This window comes from Panthera uncia (genome assembly GCF_023721935.1).
Source record: "Panthera uncia isolate 11264 chromosome D3 unlocalized genomic scaffold, Puncia_PCG_1.0 HiC_scaffold_8, whole genome shotgun sequence".
Taxonomy (NCBI): domain Eukaryota; kingdom Metazoa; phylum Chordata; class Mammalia; order Carnivora; family Felidae; genus Panthera; species Panthera uncia.
In genome coordinates this window covers 33,235,881-33,241,322 of record NW_026057586.1, presented here as the reverse complement: position 1 = coordinate 33,241,322, position 5,442 = coordinate 33,235,881, and the positions used below count along the sequence as shown (strand labels likewise).

The 5,442-nt window shown below is 40.3% G+C and overlaps 1 pseudogene; it reads right to left on the bottom strand.

Annotated features, from left to right (window-relative positions):
* Nucleotides 1-2,163: 2,163 nt before the first annotated feature.
* On the bottom strand, nt 2,164-2,234 carry LOC125914978 (uncharacterized; annotated as a pseudogene).
* Nucleotides 2,235-5,442: the final 3,208 nt, after the last annotated feature.

Genomic DNA, 5,442 nt, shown 5'->3' with positions numbered 1-5,442 from the left:
GAGAGAATGCACACAAGCAGAGTGGGGGCGGGGGGCAACAGAGAGAGAGAATCTCAAGCAGGCTCTACAAATTGTCAGTGCAGAGCTCGATGTGGAGCTCAGTCTCACAAACTGTGAGATCATGACCTGAGCTGAGATCAAGAGTGGGATGCTTAGCTAAGTGAGGCACCCAGGTGCCCTGAGACTCTGAATTTCTAACAAGCTTCCAGGTAATGCCAGGGCTGCTGGTCTTTGCCCCATGCATTGAGTAACAAGTCAATAGCTGTTAATTAGCTATTAATTAGCAGCAATTTTAAATTGTGCAGTAATGGAAGGTTTTTCTGCCTCTGATGAGGCTATAGGTAAGTGGAGAGACCACTCATTGAAGATCTATTGGAAGAACATTCCAGGCAGAGGAAGGGGTTATTTCAAAGGCCTTGAAAGAGAAGAGAGATTGGTATGTCAAAGAAATGGAAAGAAGGCCTTTGTATCTTAAACACAGTGAGTTGAGGGAAGTAAGAGAGTAAATCATGTCATGAAATCCAGGGTAAGGAATCAGATTTTACTCTCAGCGTTAAGTGAGGCCATTATGGAATTTAAGCAGAGAACTACTTTACATTCTCTGCAACTATTCTAGATATAGGGTGAAGAATGGAGAATGGTAAAGAAGAAGCAAAGAAGCCAATTAAAGTCCACTGGAGTTATCCAGATAAAAAATGATGGTGGATAAAATCAGGATGATAGCAATGGAAATAGAAGAAATAAGGTAGATTAAGGAAGTGTCTTACTTTTGTGTCTACTTGTTGACTGATTGGCTGTAAGAGGTAAGGGAAAGAAAGGAAGTAAAATTTCCTTCAGTTTGTTGGCTGGAGTTGGTGAGTAGATGGTAGTCTCCCAAAGAGACTCTTAGAAGCAGAATTTAGAGAGTGAGTCAAGAGTTCAACTTAACCCAGGATAAAAAGGCATGTCCTGGAGGCATCCTATGTCCTGAATAAATGTGAAAAATAGAGATATACATTTGGAAATTGTAAGCATACAAATGGAACTGGTTACAAATACTTAGGGGAAAAGTATAGACAACAAAAAAGAGACCTTAGGCCTTAAACCACATACCATCTACCATTTAGTGTTTGCAACCAGAGTGGGAAAAGCCATCTAAGTACACTGAAATTATGTGGCCATTGAGTTAAGATAAAAGTCATGAGTGTGCCATGTAGAAATTAAAATTAAAAAAAGATTTCAAAATGGTAAGTAGTCAATGCAGTTGAATAATTCTATGTAAGCCTGGGACTTGAGAATGTGAAGTTGGATTGTGATGATCATACACAGCCATCACATGAGGATGATTGTGAAGGGTTACTCTGAGGATGAGAGAACTATGAAGGGTTGACATGAGGATTAGATACAATGACTATATAAAATGATGAGAATTAGAAAGACAGAGGACTATCAACTGTCTTGTATAAAGTCACAATACCACAGTAGTGGAGGCAGCGCTTCTGAAGAAGTGTCTCTGACCCAGGGTTATCTGTCCTTTCCATTCTGCCTCTCTGCTGCCAGATCACACCAGCATCCTTTCATATTGGGTGGGAGGGTGAGTTTCAGCCACATGCACTGGGTGCATATAGATAGCTTCTCCATAGTTATGTCAAAACATATCCTTTAAAATTAAGAATCAAAATTAAGAAGGTAGGAAAGAAGGAAGGAAGGAAGGGAGAGAAAGTATAATGAATAAAATCCTGGGTCTAAATTGTACATAATGTCTTAATTCTACAAGCTCAGTGAATTAATCCTTTCTAAGTTCCTTCAAATCCATCCCACTCCAAGTAAAATCCAGGTGCTCATCTCCTCTGTCAATTCTGCAGTAATCTCATTTACCTCTGATGGACCTGGCTTACCTGAGGAATAATCCTAAACCACCCCTTTCCTTTCATTATGTATTTCATTATACAGGCTCAAAAACCTTGAACAAGTACTCTTGGACTTTTGGAGAAAATCAAAAGATATTTGTCTGGAGCTCAGTTATCTTGGAAACGGTCCCCATTTGTATTCTTATCACCAATATGCACTCAACTTGAGACAAGACACTCTTCATAATTTCCCTCACTTCCTTGAATATTCTTATGTCCAGAATTATTTATTTTCCCAATGGTTTCTTGCCTAGAAATCTCTCTACTCATATCCAGATATTCAATTAGCAATAATCGCGCCTCGGATAAACCTCATTGGCTACGATACTGCCACTGCGCAAAGCTCATATCCCGATATTCAAATTCCACCATATTAAAGTCCCCACCCAAATGCACCTTTTGTAGGAAGCCTTACCTGGCCAAACCAAGTGAAACTATTGTTTTATTTCCTGGAATGACATAACACATGATATTTCTGTCATTTAGTAAGCTGGTAACTCTATTTTTCTGTTAATTCCACCAAAATATATACTCAGTAAGTGGTTTTTGACTCCCCTTTAATACCCACTGCCACGTTAGGGTCAGATGGGTCCTGAAGACTCGCTAACATCCTCTGAAATACTATGGAATTTCTGCCACTGATATGTTCCAGAGAGAAAGAGCAAAAACATAGTATTCATTCTAAATATATAAGGACAGATGTACGAAACGACATGTCATGAACCATGCCAATGTACAGGACACAGAACATGCACAGATCAGCTAGGAAGGATGAAATTAGAGATACCCCCCCACCCCAATACACACACCCACTGGCTTCCCACACACACCCACTGGCTTCCCTGGGTTTCCCTTGGTGTCTGGCATTGTTTGCCTGTTGATTAGTGAGGTGTCTCTAGGTACATTAATGTGGAAGGTTGGATGTGTTTGACAATAAGTCAATGATTCTTTTTGACACGACTTTAATAGTACTGAAGAAGTGATTGTAGGATGATGCCTTTTAATGGGATATAGATATAAGCGACCTGCTTTTTATGACAAAGGTCAATGGTATTGATAGGTAGTGTAGAGAAGATAATTTCCTTGGCATGGTAGGAGACAACTTGCAGGATTCATGATTCATGAAGGTATCTCTCTCTCCCTTTCCTTTTTTATTTTTTTGAATCTCTCCCACAAGGAGGAAAGAAGAGTCCTCCTGCCAATTGCTTCCAGCTGCCACATTATTTGAAATAAGGAAAAGGTAATATCCCACAATGAAATGAGTCACTGCTCAACAATTGATGGTAACCTCTTGCTGGCCAAGGCCTTCAGAATTTGACAATCATATATGGAATGAGTTTTCTTTTATTATGAAGGAAGTGAATGTGTGCCATTCCAATGGGACATACAAGCAGTCAAGGAGCAAAGGCTGAGTGGCAGAGACTGGAGGAGGGCAGATGGCACAGATAAACACGGGAGCACATCCATATGTGTCTTCGTGTGACTTGCAGGTCGAGCAATAAAGTACAAGGATCAGCTTTGCAGAATTACACTTTGTTGAAAGGTCATGGGCAAGAAGAATGAAGGGTACCCTGTGTGCAAAGGCCTGCTTCTGGAAGCAGAGCCAGCTGGCCTTGGGCTGAGTTGGAACCACTGGTTAATCATGGGTCTGACACAGAACATTGTGGCTCCTTCTAGACAGTGCCCATAGCAAGGCAAAGAAAGTCTCAGCAGAGAGTCCTTAGCCACAGCTTTATATTCCTGCACTTTATTGAATTTTAGTTTTGTATGATGGGGGAAGAGATAGGAAACAGAAAAGAGTGTGGAGAAAACAGAACAAAGAAGGGGCAAGAGCAAAGTGAAAGGGAAAGGGAGGCGGGATGCCAAAAAAGAAGAAATGAGATAAAAGACAGAGAGAATGCATAAGTGGTTGGTGTCCTGGAAACTAAATAGTCCTGCAGTCTGCTTTTCCTATTAGAGTAGGATTCTCTCCTAAGCCATATTAAGGTACTTTCCCCAGAAATGATGCATTCCCAACCCTGCCTCTTACCCTTGACCTTTTCTCCATTCACTAGGACATTGCAGGGGTTAATTTTAGGAAAATTTGGCTAGTTAATCTTACCTACAATGCTTCCCAGTCCCAAATATAAATCCTCCCAGTCCCCTTTCCTCTCCTGGATTTTTATTCCAAACTGGGTTGTATTTTCTCAGCTGATTCATGCCCCTTTCCCCATCCCGTTGCATGCTTGCCTCTCCAAACTTTTCTCCATGGGCTGTGGATGTCCTGTCCTACAGTAAACTGTGTGGGGGCATGACTAAATAGTGGCCGTGGATAGTGTGGAGAGCAATGTTGTGTAGAGGTAAGGTATTATGAGCCTTAACATTCTGCGTTTTTTGCCAGCCTCCAAATTCATTATTAGAACTCGGGGAAAGATAGAACTTTGCCATCACCCAATTGGCACTCATTCAACTCATTGATTCTTCAGTTCCTTAACATTTTCATCTCTGTGAATGACTGCATTCATTTCATCTATATACTCCCAAAGCCAGAATATAAACTTTGTCAATAAAACCAAAACAAACTAACATGCTGCACTTCTGAAATATGAAATTCTATCCCATCTCAAAGTATTGTTTTTCAGCATTCTTCCTTGGTTATTATCATAAATGTATCTAAATCCCAATCTTGCTGATACTCTGGCATGCTCACCTGGTTAGATTTTTGCTATCTATCATCCCTGTCCTGTTTTCTTGTTCCTTATCATTCAGTCTGGCCTCTGTTGTCCAACATACAAACACTGCTCTCTATCCAAGAGTCCTCCTTCTCCTCTAGCTCATTTCTAAATAGTGTTGAAAAAAATTACTCAATATTATATGAATATAAATTCAGCCACAACTAAGGCTTTTTTGCTGCTAGATAATGGTGCTATTTCCAGCATTGTTTCAAAAGATCTCTGCGGAAACATCCTGTCCCTTCCACTCCAGCCTTGGCTCCATATGCTACATCACAGAGAAAATAGAAGATATTAAGTAGGGACACCATCAACTCCCAGTGCTTATCTACAAGATAGACTTCTATTACTTCGTCCTTCCTTTTGAAAGAGTCCCCCTTCCCCACTAGAACTAATCCCTCATTGTATGAATTGGACCCTATACTCTCAACCTTCTTTTAGTCCAATATGCCTTCTCTTAAATTGTTTTCTACTTGGCACCTGACCCCAAGTACTTTTTATTGATATTTAAACATGACCTACCATTAAAAATGAACAAAAGACTCCTACAAACCCTTCTGTGTCTACACTGTACTATATCTTTCATCTATATAACCCTACTTTTAAAAAGATTTGTCAGCTTTCTTCATTCAAAGTTTCAAAGCCCCTCTTTGGCCCACTGCCCTTTGAACTCTACTCCTATCATTTCATGAACTAATCCTTGCCAAGGACACTACGGCATTGATGTTAAATCCATCATCTGCTTTCTGATCATTTTCTTCCCTAACCTCTCTGCAGTTATCGACTTTGACAACCATCACCCTCTAGAAATTCTCTATGCCCTTGGCTTCCATAAAGTCATG